A 17282-nucleotide genomic window follows, 5' to 3' on the forward strand; every position below is an offset into this window, starting at 1 on the left:
TCCGTTTTTCATTACCTGCACAAATGTGTGCTAACAAGGAGCTTAGGAGGGAGGCATGCTAGTTGTAGGCTTTCTTAATAAACACAAAGGTCGGTTTTACTCCCCACGTCTGCAGATTTGAAGATCTAGTGGATGATTTTTATTTGTCATGGATAAGTGCTAGCGCTAATTAGCATAGCCACATAGCTATATGTTCATAGCTGTAGCTGTAGCTGTAGCTGTAGCTGTGTACCAAGACACACGCCGACATACTGACAAATAAAACAACAAGAAACACTAAATCTGTGACCAATCCTTCAGAAAGGTCCTGCTGCCTTTCTGGCAGAGGTCGGTTTTACTCCCCACGTCTGCAGATTTGAAGATCTAGTGGAGGATTTTTATTTATCATGGATAAGTGCTAGCGCTAGTTAGCATAGCCACATAGCTACATGTTCGTAGCTGTGTACCAAGACACACGTCGACATACTGATAAATAAAACAACAAGAAACACTAAATCTGTGACCAATCCTTCAGAAAGGTCCTGCTACAGGCGCCTCTCCATCAGGATCAGATTCTGGATCAGATTCAGAGGGTTGAAGAAACGTGATCTCTGAGCAGCCGTGTATATTCAGCCAACATGTAAACATTAGATCAACGTGCTGGACAGCCGAGGCACATCCACTTCCTGAGGGGGCGTGGTCAGAGGGAAAACAGAGTGTTCTGAGGAGGACTGAAGAAGAGGGTTTTTCAGGCATGCCAAAATCTGATTTCAAAGTGTTTTTTTGAGCATAAACTTTAAAGACATGTTTTGGGGACCTCTTAGACCAATATATATTGATGAAAAAAGCGTGATATGTCCCCTTTAAAGCATGTTTCAGAATCAGCTGACTGAAGGTGTTGCTGACAGCGGAGACACTGAGCTGGGGGCTGCGTCTGAGTGACAGGTCCCGGTTGCACTCCCGGCTGCATCCCTACTGTGTGCTAACATTTCTTTATTTAGATATATATTCTGATGGATTAGATATATATTGACATAGAGCGGTCTAGACCTCCTATGTTTGTAAAAGCGTCCTGAGATAACGCTTGTTGTGATTTGGCGCTATACAAATAAAGATTGGTTGATTGATTGATTGATTGATTGATTGATTGATTGATTGATTGATTGATTGATTGATTGATTGATTGATTGATTCTAACCTCAGTAAAATCAAGGCAAGCGGGTTCTCCGCATCCATCCCGGCCTGGATCATTTCTTGTGTGCTGCTTTATTCCCACATCCAAGTAATGATCTTTATAACCTGGATCAAGTACAGTCATGATGAAATGCAGAGGATCTGAATAGATCTCAGTGAAACGTGTGCTGACAGACTCTAAGAGTGTACTTTTCATTGTTTTCACTCCGTGGTCCATCTCAACCTCTTTGCTTAGAAGACTCTTTAGTGCTGCAGTTAAAGGAAGAATGGATGCAGACATGTTGGTCCTTATCCAGACAAGCACGTACTGGCTGCCGTTTTTGATTGCGTCATCACAACATTCTGTTTCGCCCGTGTTGTTTCGGTGGTAAAAGTATTTCGGCTGAAAACTGAAAATGCACTTTTAGGCCATTTTTATCCAGAAATTCTCGGTGCCTGAATATTCAGTGCATCCCTAGTTCAAATGCATTCTTTATGAAAAGCAACAAGTTGTTGGAGGAAGTCTGAAGGCTCAGAAATCCAATCTGACATTAATTACAAGGCAAACATCTCCAACTCTGTCTCATATAAAGAAACACATTACACATATGTATGCATTAACAAGGCCTGCTAACAAAGATGTCCATTTCCACTTCTATAATAGAATATATACATTTTACTACAATTATTCTGACATATGTGAACACTCATACAAAGCGCAAGCCCGTGCATGATTTCTGAATTCATATGAACATGTCAATGTCAACAACAATCAGTAGCATTAGCTTTCTATTTACTTAATCTTATTCATGGTTGAATGTGGAGAACAGACTAGGAGGGCCTAATCAAATTGCATTCCCCAACTAAATTGAGCCGTGATTGGAAACGGCATCTCTCCTTGACCCGGCGAACAGCTGAAAACCAATGATAACCTCATTTGTGCATTAAACTTAATTTCTCCATTATGCAACTGACTTGGCTGTAGCTGGTCAACATAACAGAGCACCACCCTCCACCCCTGGCTAGAGATGGATGAGAAAAGATGGACAAGAAGGGATGAACCTTGTGTTTGTCATACTTTGAATAGATGTTTATGCAATTACCATTTACACAATGGGTGCGCCTGACAAAGGTATTCAGAACTGCTTTGCCATGAACCTAGACATGATAAATACTGACTTGACAATGTTTTTTTTTTTTTTTTGTTGATACAGAAGATAATGCATCAACACAACAATGAATGTTCCAAAGCATTCATAGATGGAAATGCTTTCCCTGAGCTCAAATAAATCATGGAGGTCAGGGTTTCTCCTCAGGAACGCTGTGAAAGAAGGAGTGTCAGAGTGAGAGAGACAGAGGAAGGTTGGCATAAAGTTCTCCTGAAGTAGCCAGCCTCTCAGGTGAATGCCATCATCTTGCAGTTAAAACATGAAACAAGGCCACCAAGGGGTTCTGTCTTCATCACGCGAATAATGAAAGAGAGTGTTTCACTTGGGCTGAAACAAAAGAAGGCTTATTAGAGAGATTCATAGCTTTATGGTGTGAGGTATGGTTTTTGAAAGATGGAGGAAGTTGCAGAACAGGAGCAGAGGGGGAAAACATCCAGGGAGAACAAAACTCAAGTTACAATGCTGCACAAACACACATTCATGCTATAACACGCTTCTGTCTTCAAACAATGACAGAGACATGGAGGAGTGACCATGTACACAAAACACACACATGCTTGAACATACACACACACACACACACACACACAGAGAGAGACCATTACAATGAAACCGTTGATGTGAGGCCCCTATGTCGGGACCCCAACAGCTGTAGTGCATTAGGGGCCGACCATAAGCAGAGGCAAGGAGAGACCGGCAGTAAACAATCCCGAAGCCTGGAGACACGCACACTCTGTTGCCACACATTCTCACAAACATTCACGCACCATATTATGCAAATGCGAAACACACACACACACACACACACGCACACACGCACACACACACATTGGACACAATGTGGCAAATCAGTAGTTATGGATCTGAAAGGGTTTCTGTGGAAGAGCAAGATCACATCTACAAAATGACATAGTTTGCATTTAAATCGGACAGAAATGAGCGTGCGAGGGGGTTTGTTGAATATTGCTGTGTTGTGATGCAGTGAATCAAAATTCTGGGACAAACCAGCACCAAATTTGAGACTTTTTATTCTTATTTTGAATTGTAATCATGAGCCTTCCCTGGGAGATGATACGTTTTTGCAAGAGGTTGCTAAAGATGGGCTGATTTTTATGATTGATTGTTCCTCCTGATGGCCAAACAAATTAGATTTTGTATTACTCTAATGCACAGCTGATGTCCAATGACAACTTTTAGTGCCAAAGTAGGAAGGAATTATTCCTTTTTTTGCCTTTATTCAAAAACGGTTTTATAATGAGTCTGTATCCAGATTAATCCTTGCAAGTCTTCACACCAAAACAACATTCACGGGGCTATTTTCAAAAACAAAAAGACACACAGAAAAGAAAAAGATTCAAGGCACATTTGCAAGCAGTTTGAATGCAATTCTTCTCCTGGTCCTCAGAGGCGTTTAAGTACAAAGCTCAAGGCCCTTAAAAACTGTCTTATAAGGTTTCTTGACATCACTTTCAACCTGACTCAATAACAGTGGTGATGACAACGGTGATTTCTCCAAACAAGAACAGAAGCAGAACTGACACTGAAATGCTGGGCATGTCTAAAAACACCAATCACATCTGATCACTTGCTGATAGATGCATACAGTCTGTCCTAAAGATCTGAATTGAGAGACAAATCTGATTTGCAAGCAGTCTGAACAAAGTTGTTGTTTTCAAAGGTGCAAATCAAGATTGTGAAAATGTACAACTTAACTCAAATATTTAGGATAGACCCAACAATCAAGACAGGGTAAGACCCAGTCCCCTCTTACAGACAGGACTCGATCTTCTCAACTCTCATCCACCACGAGCAGTATGTTTTGCAGCATTTCGCTAATTACAGCAGCAAGGAAAAACTTCCTTTAACAGGCAGAAACCCTGAGCAGAACCAGACGCATCTTAAACATCCATCTGCCTCGACTGAGTTGGGGTTGGAAAGAGGGATAGAGGAGACGAAGAGAGAGAGAGAGAGAGAGAGAGAGAGAGAGAGAGTTGTGAGATGGATAGTAGTAGTTGTAGCTGCTGGAGTCTGGCACGTCCACAGCAGCAGGCCGATTATGGCAGCGACTCAGAGGAACCTATGGGACAAGGGAGCTCAGGGACTCCAGAAAGTTCTATTGTTAAACTGTTCAAGTACTCTGCTCTTGTACTTTCGGGGCGGCAGTAGCTCAGTCCAAAGGGACTTGGCTTGGGAACCGAAGGGTCGCCGGTTCAAGTCCCAGTATGGACGAAGTTTGGCAAGTGGACTGGTGGTTGGAGATGTGTTGGTTCACTTGCCTGGGCACTGCCGAGGTGCCCTTGAGCAAGGCACCGAACCCCCAACTGCTTGGGGTGCGCCGGTTCACGGTAGTATCCTCACTCTGACATCTCTCCCTCAGCATGTTCACTGCATGTGTGTGCATTTGTATGTATATACCAAAAAAACTGTATGTGTAGCATGTCCAAAAAATAGCATCAGTGAAAAAATTGAATTCCCCCCCTGGGGATTAATAAAGTACCTTTCTTCTTCTTCTTTTGACCAGAACATGTTCTCACTAGTTGATGGAGTCACTTAGTTGTCATTGAAATGTCTATCGATCCAAGAATGTTTTTTATCACTGATGGTTGAAAGGTTGAGGTTGAACATTTTATCTTGAAACAGGCAATGGGTCCTCAAAATACAGTGATTTTAGATGTTGTCAATCAACTGTAACGAAGAGCCCTTCGTTACTCATGACGGACAGCTGTTGTGTTGTAAATATTGCAACACACAGTATTGATGGCACTTTGCACTTTATTAGCGATCTTTGCACAGTACATTTGCACATTGTGTATTTGCACATTTGTTGTTGTTGTTGTTATTTATTGATTAAGGAATTAAGCCGGAGTTAGGCAAACCATAGTGCGTGGTTGAGGTGTAGTTGTCCGGGGGTTGCCGGCGTGGGGGCGCTGCTCCACCTGGAGAAGAGAGGAGAGTTAGAAGGCTCCGCGAGACGATGTTTAACGTCAGCACTAAGTAATCATGTGTGCAGTGTTTAGGAATATGTGCGGTTGTATTAACGTTAAAGTGAGCCAGGGCGGTAGTGCAAATATGTCAAAATTGCTTGTTTGACTTACCTGGGGTTGCTGTTCTGTGTCCGCTCCAGGGTGTTCCGGTTAAAAGATTCCCAGAGGAATGGACACCCAGATAAAGGTTCCGGGGTGGGACCAGAGCACAAATTGGTCAGGGGGAGTCTGAATTTAGCGGTGCAGGGGAATCAATTAAATGGCATGTTTTAGATGTATTTTAGGAAATGTGGGAATTATAAAATGTGGTTAATATTGGTGACATAAAGTCAGGAACAGGGGAAGGTGTCTAAGTTAATGGAGAGCAGATTAAATAATTTGTGAACACCTCCAGATGGTTTGGTCCAGGAGGCCAATTAATGCCACACTATAAAAGGTGCCAGTTATAATCTGTCTGTGTGGTTGTTGGTTGGTGTCTGATGTCGCTGTGGCTGTTTGTTCAATAAACCCGTTTGTGGTACACCTGAACCACCGCCTGTGATTTTGTTCGTCATGCCTGCTGTATCATCCAGCCCCTAAAGGGTCATTCTAACACAACTTAAATGGTAAATAGACTGTGTTTACATAGCACTTTCTCTAGTCTTCTATATTTGTACATTACTAGTCACATTCGTCCATTCAAACTGCCTTCATACACTGATGGAAGAGGCTGCTTTGTAAAGAGCCCATCAGTATTAACCAATCCAGGGACGTGCCATGAGGGGAGGCTGCAGCATGAAGAGTAAAAAATGAATAATGATTCAACAAAGATCTTTTCAATTTTAGTTCTCTGGTCTGTGCTTTATATCTATTTTCAATAATGTTCATGACTTCATAGTCAAAATTGCTGAATTTGCGTATTTCCTGTTTAAACACATGGGCGAGACGTGAAGTGCGGCAGCGAGCAGACGAGCCTCACCTCACCTCAGATTGCGCAATCTCTCACTGACAGGGTTAAGGCTTGTAATTTGTCAAGTGCCTGTTTCTGTCTCTCTTCACGTCTCTAATATAATGTTACCAGACACTTTTTAGTTTTGCTGATCTCATTGAACCGCAGATAAAAAAGCGTGAGGTGAGGCAGACCGTGCTCCGCCTCACTGAAGGGGGCCTACGAGAGCACACAGGTTCATGTTGCTGCCGTTCTTCTACGCAGAGACATAGCACTGCAATTTCAAAATCCAGTGAGCAGCTGCAGTCCGCTCATTCTAAAATGTTGCTCCAATTGAAAGCCAAACATGGAAGATATTATATCTAACCTTAACAATTTCTGAAAACTGGACTACCAATCGAAACGGGATCTAATTAATAAAGGAAGACCGACGCCGGGGCTCAAAGATCTGCTTCAAACATCAGGTCAGAAAACAACCCACTCCTTTCAAACCGAGCTGTTTGGCTCATACATTTGTGAATCTGACTCTAATGTCAGATCCTCACCAGCCATGAACCTCACTGCACGTCACTGAACCAATCCCATTCGTACACCAATGGCACAGCCACCTACTTATTGTGGTTTGCTTATTGAAAACACCATAATCTATTTGACATGTTTGGGTTCAATGGGAAGGTTTCTTTACAGCAAAAAATATGAAGATATACACTGCTCCAAAAAATAAAGGGAACACTTAAACAACCCATCCTAGATCACGATTAATGAAATATTCCAGTTGAAAATCTTTATTCATCACTAAGTGGAATGTGTTGAGAACCAAATAACATAAAAATGATCAATGGAAATCAAAATCATTAACCCATGGAGGTCTGGATTCAGAATCAAACTCAAAATCAAAGTGGAAAATCAGATCACAGGCTGATCCAACTTCTGTGGAAATTCCTCAAGACAATTCAAAATGAGGCTCAGTAGTGTGTGTGGCCTCCACTTGCCTGTGTACACTCCCTACAATGTCTGGGCATGCTCCTGATGAGACGATGGATGTTCTCCTGAGGGATCTCCTCCCAGACCTGAATCAGGGCATCAATCAACTCCTGGACAGTCTGTGGTGCGACGTGGCGTTGGTGGATGGAACGAGATGATGCCCCAGAGGTGTTCTATTGGATTCAGGTCTGGGGAACGGGCAGGCCAGTCCATAACATCAATACCTTCATCATGCAAGAACAGCTGACACACTCCAGCCACATGAGGTCGGGCATTGTCACGGATCAGAAGGAGCCCAGGACCCACTGCACCAGCATATGGTCTTACAATGGGTCTGAGGATCTCATCCCGATACTTAATGGCAGTCAGGGTACTTCTGGCTAGCACATGGAGGTCTGTGCGGCCATCCAAGGATATGCCTCCCCAAACCATCACTGTAGTGACGTGTCGGTTGTGAACGATCCGGCTCTTTGAAGTGAACGACGGGAGCCGGCTCCTGACTGGGAGACGTTTTTTTTTTTTTTTTTCTCGTCTTTTTCTGTTAAAGCCTCACGTGATTGGTCAACACATGTGGTGGCATCTTGACCAATCACGGGTGCACACTGAGCAGAATGGGGAGGGGGGGGGGGGGGGGGGGGGGTTACAGACACACACAGCACAGTGAACACACCAACAGGAGGGAGACGAGAGGGAGAACATGCGCGACAGAGAGAACACACTGGAAAAGAGTGAGAAAACGAGTGACTGCAGGAAACACAGTAAACTTTAGACACATTTAAATGGCATAGACTGTTTAAAGGCAGAGTGTAGACTGTGCAAGGTGAAAATGTCATCAATCAGGGTCCACAAAAAACCTGCAAAGACACATTAGATCTGTCTGTGAAGGATCTCAGTCATCCAGGTCATGGACATTAGAACTGTTTATCCATCAGTGCAATAAGTGATGAATAAAGACAGTGAAGGGAACCTGCTGTTAATGAAGGGGTTTAAAAGTTTATAAATAATATACATACAATTAGAGATTGGACCTTTTTGTCTAATTGTGATGAGTCTTGTTTTTTGTACTTTATAATTCATTTTTATAGCACTCTGCTCCATGTTGAGTATATAAATAAAACCTCATAAATAATACACATTTGATATAATGTATGTTTTTTACATTAGTTACTCATTATACATATCCTTTTTCATTATTTTAGGTAATACATTCATTTAAACAAGAAAAAATCTGAGGAGCCACTTGGGAGCCGAAAGAGCCGACTCTTTGTAGTGAGCCGATCCAAAAGAACCAGATCTCTAAAAAGAGCTGGAATTCCCATCACTACATCACTGACCCATCGCCAAACCGGTCATGCTGGAGGATGTTGCAGGCAGCAGAACGTTCTCCACGACGTCTCCAGACTCTGTCACGTCTGTCACATGTGCTCAGTGTGAACCTGCTCTCATCCGTGAGGAGTACAGGGCGCCAATGGCGAACCTGCCAATCCTGGTGTTCTTTGGCAAATGCCAATCGATATGCACGGTGTTGGGCTGTGAGTACAGGCCCCACTTGTGGACGTCTTGCCCTCACACCACCCTCATGAAGTCTGTTTCTCACAGTTTGAGCAGAAACATGCACATTAGTGGCCTGCTGGAGGTCATTTTGTAGGGCTCTGGCAGTGCTCCTCCTGTTCCTCCTTGCACAAACGAGCAGATAGCTGTCCTGCTGCTGGGTTGTTGTCATCCTACGGCCCCCTCCATGTCTCCTGGTGTACTGGCCTGTCTCCTGGTATCTCCTCCATGCTCTTGACACTGTGCTGGGAGACATAGCAAACCTTCTTGCCACAGCGTGCATTGATGTTCCACCCTGGATGAGCTGCACTACCTGAGCAACTTCTGTGGGTTGCAGACACCGCCGCATGCTACCTCTAGTGGTGAGGGCACTGGTAAAATGCAAAAGTGACCAAAAATCCGGCAGAAAGGATGAGGACAGGGAAATGGTCTGTGGCCTCCACCTGCAGAACCATTCCTTTATAGGGGTTGTCTTGCTAATTGCCTCTCATTTCCACCTGTTGTCTGTTCCATTTGCACACAGCAGGTGAAATTGATTCACAATTTGTGTTGCTTCCTAACTGGACAGGTTGATATCCAAGAGGTGTGATTGATTTGGAGTTACATTGTAATTTTTAAGTGTTCCCTTAATTTTTTTGAGCAGTGTATATCAAACCTAGACATTCAGACAAAAAAAATATCAAGGTGTGTTTTTTGGTCTATATTGCCCAACCCTACTCAATCTATAAGCACTATTGGTGCCTCTGGGGTCTTAGGCAAGCAAGCCTACATGTAAACAGGTGCTAAGTTTCCAGTGGTTGTGCTGCTGCTGCTGCTGCTGCTGCTTGGGTTCAAACAATTTGAGCTGCTACTTCAGGATAAGCAACAGTGGCTTTAGTACAGCTTCCACACACATATCATTTTGAGCACTTCCCTTACTTCAGTGAAAAGTAAAAATCCACAATGCTTCCCAAAATCTAAAAAAATAGCTGTGATGTCTTATTTTTACTCTGCACACAAATGTCTTTGACATTACTGTACCAGACATCACGTTTCAGGTTACATCCCATGACTGTCTTTCAAAAATATTAGATATGATCAACAATTTAGTATTGAGCGTGAAGGCCTGTGGTGTGAATGCTCCTTTTGCCTCCGTCCGTCTCGCTCACAGCTCGTCTCAGTCTCGGGGTGAGCTTGTATATCAATACCTCTGCCATCTATTCTTCTTGCTCTCTCTACTTTCCTGGGAGAGAAGCAGAGAGGAGAGGCCAGCGTTGAGAGGCACAAGCCCCTGTGAAGTGGTTTTATCATGGGGAGACACGTGCAGGCAGAGGACCCCGTCTGAGGGCTGAGTGGCAGGCGGCAGAAACCATTAAGATAGAGCTGCTATCTCTTTTTGCCAGGGCTGTCTTAATACAGGCAGGGGCTCAGGCCGCTCTCATCCACACACACTCCCTCACACTTGATCCATCCTGCGGTACTTGAACTGCCATGTGCTGACATGGATGTAGACATGCGTGTGCTCATTTACACCTACACGCAACTCTTCTCTCAGTGTCAGTCCATCTGGACTCTGTTCCACTTCCGAAATCCATCGGTCCCTGCCTGGGCAGGACGACAGACTGCACAGATTTCTGGGAAGGTAGACAGGTAGACAACAAAACAAAGACAAACAAACAGCTCTCTGCCACGTTTACCTCTAAAATATGGTTGTGTCTAAAATAGGATTTGAAATGGACAACAGATTCAGTCTTTGTCCCGATATGAGGAAGAAATATAACAGATATTAACTACAAATGAGCTATCAATGATTCCAATTAGGGATTAGACTAAATATATGTTGTCAATATACCAACGTCCTGACTGGTGGGAACAACTATCGATATGTCCATGTAAAATATGGATATTTCAATGTAAAAAAAAATGCTTTAAATGGATTTTCACACCAATTGAACTCCCCACAGTGGAGCTGAGTTAATAAAGCCAATAAGGAGAACGCAAACAGAAAGAAGCTGTCAAAGAAAACGGTGACAACGGTAAAAAAGCAGCTGGATCATGTCTGATAGCAGTGAAAAAAAGATATGAGCTGATCACTTTTGAAACCAAAGAGGAAGAAACAGATATCCTAGCTCTTTATGCTAGGCGACAGGAAAGGTAACGCAAGCAGAGAGGACTTTTACTCATCTGCGATGGTTGGACTTCCCAGCCCATGGAGTCTTACGTAACGACTGCTGCCTATTATATTGATAATAGGTGCTTTTCAACCAAAAGAACCAGGAATCTTGAGTTCCAGGAGCTACTCTTCAAAGAACTCTAAATGACTCCTGAGGCTCATTGTTCTTTCTGTTTCCCTCTTGGGCTTGAGGCCCATGAGGATAACACAAGTCAGACCAATGATCTATAGAGAAGCAATACAAGTAATTGCACCACACCAACAGACCAGTGGGAGGCAGCAAGAAAAAGATGAAGGCCATGAAACAAAGATGATGATGACATAGATGGCGACAGGCCGGCATCGTCATGTGTGACACTACAATTAAGCCTGTTAAGATGAAGGAGAATCATTATGTGCTGTTTTTGGTCCTGCTTTATTGCATTGCAAATGGATTCGTAGAATCAACACTTGGAATGAGACAAGTGCTAACAGCAAAGCATTTCAAAATACACAAAATGTTCGACTCACAGCAAGAAGACTCATTTTGAAAGCAATGGCTGACGTTGGACCAGTGTTTCGGTTTAAAGAGCGACCCCATTAACTGGCGGCTTTCAGCCAGATGCATCCCTTGAAAACATTTTAGATTATCGTTAAGTTCTTTTCTACTGATGATGTTTTGACATTTTAAGAAAAAACTAAACCAGGATGCATTACCGAGGACTTCTTCTGTGTTGCAACAGCTGTTGAAAACTCGACAGTCACTGTCACGTTCAGCTGAAAGTTGCCAGTTTACTGGGTCACTCTTCAAACTGTAACACCGGGAGCTGACAGAGACAGATCCGTGCTATTAGGCTCAAAGAAGATGAATGTTAAGGAAACACAGTTGTGTGTAATATAGTTGTGGACGGTGGGTAAAAATAAAACACTGCGGGTACTCTACCAATCAGAAACGATACGATACGACACGATACGATACGATACGATGCGATGTACATACTTTATTGTCCCCGTAGGGAAATGTGTCTTTGACATCAGTGCTGCACATGTTACCTGCTCCTACAAAAATCACCACAATGACACAAGAACACATGAATAAATAAGAAGAAATACAATAAATAGTACACATTCATACAACACACAGCATACTCTTAAAGAGAGAGCACCATGACACTGTCCCAACCCTAACAGGCTATTTAATATTTAAAACTCTGATAGAGAGAGAGGCACAAAGGAGTTTTTAAAATGATTCAATTACACTTGGGGACTCTGTACCTTCTTCCAAACGGTAAAAGTTCATACTCAGAGGAAAGGATGTGCAACGGGTCTACAAGTATTCTCTGAGCCTGCCCAAGAACACACTGCTCATAAATGGCCTGTAGGGAAGGGTTGCCAGTCTTCCCTATGACCTTCATGGCAGTCTGCACCAGGCGAGAGAGTTTGGTTTTGAGCTGAACAGAGAGGTTACCGTACCATGCTGTCATCCCATACCTAATGATACTCTCCAGTACAGCCTGATAAAAGAAACACATAGCCTGCTGATTCATACCAAACACCCTGAACCCACGTAAAAAGTACAATCCTTGCTGTATGAGGGAACACAGGTTACAATGTTACAATGTTACAATGTCATTTAGCAGACGCTTTTATCAAAAGCGACGTACATACGAGAACAAGAACAACACAAGCAAAGATCTAGACAAGAGGAAACAAGATCAGGAAGAGTAACAAAGTGCTTCAAGTCCATTTGGGTGCAGGTACTGCCAAGCAGTGTAAAGGCAATGCACAAAAATAAGTAAGGAATTTCTTTTTTTTTTTTTTTTTCCCAAAATAAGGAACATCTACAATGAAGCAACAAACCAATCTAAGACCTTCCATTATCATCATCAACAATTAACATCACCACAATAATGACCAAAGTACCAAGTGCTGGGTCACTCCAGAGCTGAACACAGATTCCCAGAGTAGAGCAGGACAGTGTGAGTCAACTGTAGCTGGAAGACATGATCTGCCACTGGGGACAACAGTGGAGAACAGTCTAGCTAAGTGCATAGTGCTTCCTAAAGAGCTGGGTCTTTAGCTGTCTTTTGAAAGTAGAGAGGGACTCTGCAGATCGAATGGAGTTGGCCAATTCATTCCACCATTTAGGGACAACAGAGGAGAAGAGTCCAGCTAGTGGTTTTGAGGCCTTGTGTGCTGGAAGCACTAGGCGCTTTTCAGAGGCTGAGTGTAGCGGGCGAGAAGGGCAGTAGACCTGGATGAAGGGTTCCAGGTAAACTGGAGCGGTTTTGGTTACTGCTTTGTAAGTCATGATTAGAGGTTATCAATGTGTGTCTCCCAGCTGAACTTAATATCCAGGTGGACACCTAAATATTTGTAGGAGCCGACCTGACAGTTGTTATTGCCATGAATAAGGACTGGAGTGTGATCACCCACAGAGCGAAGATCAAACACCATCTCCTGTGTCTTCTTCACATTGATTAAAACGTTCAGCATTGCAGGCCCTGCCCTTAAAAGTTCCTGGAACCTTCGAAAGTATTACTTCCCTGAGCATGAGCTTTTCAGTCGAGAGAGTAACAACCTCAGAACTAAAATTAGACCCTGGTTCCTGTTGTTGAAACGCACAGTTGAGTTCCTCAATTGTTCCATTTAGTTCCTGGGGAAAGTTCCTGCTGTTGAAAAGCACCTAATGATTTAAGAATGCATTCCTACATGGTACAAACTACTGTGATATACAAGCCTTACACCCTTGCTCAGTGGCAGAAGTTCTACATATATATTTACATTGATTGTATAGACTGTATGTATTTAAAAAACACACTGTAGTTAAATGGTTCAAATTCTTTTTCTCTTAATATTGCAATGTTTATAACAGAAATGAGCGGTTCCAATATTGTACAGCCCTACTCCTCCTTTTTTCACAGTCTTTGGGCTGAGCTAGGGTTTATGCCCTCTGGCTATAACTCCATACCTAGAGCTTGAATCTCAGACCGGTGTACACGTCTTGTATCTTACTTTGAAAAACAAAATGTTGAACAAAACCATTAGAGTAAAATACTCAGTCTGTCGTGAGTAAAAAGACATGGCAATGAAAACCAAGGTCTATTGAATATGAAGACAAAAGGGACTTTACAAGTGAGAAGAAGGCAGTTTGCAATATTGTTAAGCAAAAATGAAATTCCATTGGTCGACATTTAAGAGGCAGAACTTCAAATCCAACAAAAACTATTTGAATGACCACCTATCTTGAAAATTCAATCAAGAAAGAATGACTGAACACATTTTTGATTGAAAGAAGGACAGCTTGAGTATCCTTTGGAATGCTTTCTAAAAAGTGTTTGGGCTTTGTTTCAACATCATGAGAGAGACGGAACGATGGGTCATCTTTCTTTTCAACATCCTTGATCAGTTGTTTGTTTTCTTTGACTCCTGACTGATATCATTTTGATCCTCTCTTGGGTTTGCATGACTTAAGGCTGGTCTTGAACAGCTGTTGCTACAGCTAACTGGACATGGACTGCACAGTATGAGGATGTGTCAGATACCTTTCCCTGTCGTGCTTCTATAAAAAGTGTGCCGTTCTTACCGCTGCAGCAAACATTGCACTGTAAACAAAGCTGTTTTCTTTCCCGACAATGACTGCATGGAAAATTAATTAACGATCCGAGCTCTTTGTGTGAATCTTAACTCATTCCTAATTAGCTGGATTTTATCCCTCTCCTTGAAATCTTAAAGTCTGTTAATTATGGCTGAGGGAAAATAGACTGTTTGTGGTGTCACTTATTTATTAGTCATCTTTGATGCTGTGAGAGAGTGAGTGGCTGGAGTGGACAATGCAAGAGGGAATGAAAGAGAGACTCTGTCACAGCAGGGTTAATGAAATACTAGCCTGGGAAGATAAATAAAAAGTGAATGATTTACAAAAATGAACGGCCCAGACATCTTGGAAACACACACACACACACACACACACACACAAACAGACTAACACACAAAAATGTGTCTTTACGTGAGAACAAAACCTCAAACACAGACAGTGCAATTGTTCTGCTACCTGACTGCAGCACAAGCAATGTAGACTTTCCCTTGAACTCTTCCTCCCTCTTCAATTAGCAGCAAAGCGAAGCCTTTGACTGACTAAAATCAATCTGCAGAGAGAAAGGAATGAGATTGAATCAAAATATCTGGAGGAAAAATCAGTTGGCTTTTAAACACCGACTGAGCATCAGTGCTTTTAGTTCTTGGTTAAATGGCAGAAAGACGCCAACACAGACTTCATCTACTAGACTCCCACCTGTGCATATATTCCAGACGGATACATAAATAAGACGGCAGGTGTGCTTAAACAGCAACATTCTCAAACAAATGCCAACAGTTTGTGTCCATTATTCTTTCACTTTTTAGAGGTCAAAGTTTCTCAGAGTTTGAGGGGTTGAGAAACAAAAAATGTCTCTTGTGCTGAGGTGAATGGACTTCACTGCTTTGAGATGCATCATGCTTGCCCACACACATACATTCACACAGTAAAGTGCAGGCCTCTTCGTAAGGAGCAATATGAGGTTTTCCACGGAACAATTAAAAACAATGTTCACCTGCTCAGTTAGTTAACTACAGATCCATTAATACAGGAGCCAATAAAGGTTTTCTTCTTGGGAGTAGTAAGCCACTTTGTTACAAGCACTGCGCTCTTCAATTTGTCTGGATGCCACTCAGAGCACCACCAGAGAGTGCAATGTTTGGTTAACCACAGTTAACCTGGAGGCTTCGATCTATCAGTCAATCTTTATTTATATAGCACCGATTCACAACAAATGTTATCTCAAGATGCTTTACAAACAGAGCAGGTCTAGACCGTACTCTATGATGTATTAAAGCTGGGGTTGGTAGTCAGATTTAGGTACACTTTTTGTTATACTGGTTAAAATGATCTTTATGTCCTGATGGTAATCATTACATAATGTGTTCTTAAAAAAGAGCGAAGAAAAGCTGCTATCTACAGCCGGAGTAAACCTGGGAAAACACCAACCAATCACAGTTTTTTGGACCCAAAATTTTAAACCATTCAAATCCTGTCTTGCCGTTCTGCCCGCCTCCTGCGCGTACATTTCCCCAGCGTGTACTCTGAGTCCCAGTCTCCTGCCTCTGCTTCCCCTGACTCTACTGTCTGCCCCTCTTGCTCCACCTCGGGCCTGTCCCCTCTGACCCGATGAGGTGCTTTGCTCAGGACTGTAGTCCAGATCAGAGTCTAAAAAGCTCTCACCACGGGGGCTCTGACAAGCAGAAGAATGAATGACATTCAGTAAGTCCTACAGAAATGTATATTTATTGTAGCGTCTGTCCGGACGCTGTAGTGATGACGAGCTGATTCGTGAACATGTTTAGTTTTAATAACCGGTCACTGTCGGCCGTGATCACAACAACCAACAAAACAACAATCAATGTTTGAATGAATGAAGAACTTCTCCTCTTGTCTCTCCTCTCTCCAGCTCACACACTCTACACCTCTCCTGATGCCTTCACTGACTGTCAACACTGTAGGAATTAAGAGTATCTACACTGAACAGGTTTAACAAACAGTAGAGCTGTTACAGTATTATATATGTGTTATAACTTTTCTCCTGATATCGTGTCACCAGTACAACTGGACAATGCTAGCATGATAGTTGTGAGTACTAACAGCAGCCATGTTTGTTTGTGTTTTTAACTTTCACTATGAGAATGTTTTGGTGAGGACCGGTTTTGAATCAGTCACCATCATATGGTCGCAAGTCAGCGGCGCTCGTGCATGTGAGCAGGGAGGGCGTCGTTTTGGAGGAGCTCTGAGGGAGGAGGGGAGGGGTTAGACGGAGTCATGAGGAAATGCTACATTCAAATTCATACTAGTTTTCCGAGACTGCCAACCCCAGCTTTAACAAAAACCCAACATCAAGACAGGATAAGATCCAGTCCCTTCTTACAGGGAAAGACTCAGTCTGATCTCATCTTAATCCACCATGAGCAGAGCACTTTGCAGTATTTAGCAAGTTACAGTGGCAAGGACAAACTTCCTTTAACAGGCAGAAACCTCCAGCAGGACCAGACTCATGTGAGACAGACATCTACCAGGACCAAGTTTCGGTTAGAAAGAGGGATAGAGAAGAATATGAGAGAGAGAGATGATAGTGGTGAGAAGGATAGTAGTAGTTATAGCAGCTGAAGTCTGGCACACCCGTAGCAGCAGGCCATCTACAGCAGCGATTCAGAGGAACCTACAAGACAAGGGAGCTCAGGGACTCCAGAAAGGTCTTTAAAATACAAAGCTAAAGTGGCAAGGAAAAACTTCCTTTTAACAGGCAGAGACCTTGGGCAGCACCAGACTCATGTTAAACAGACATCTGATGGGA

This window comes from Notolabrus celidotus, chromosome 21 (genome assembly GCF_009762535.1).
Source record: "Notolabrus celidotus isolate fNotCel1 chromosome 21, fNotCel1.pri, whole genome shotgun sequence".
NCBI classification, from domain to species: domain Eukaryota; kingdom Metazoa; phylum Chordata; class Actinopteri; order Labriformes; family Labridae; genus Notolabrus; species Notolabrus celidotus.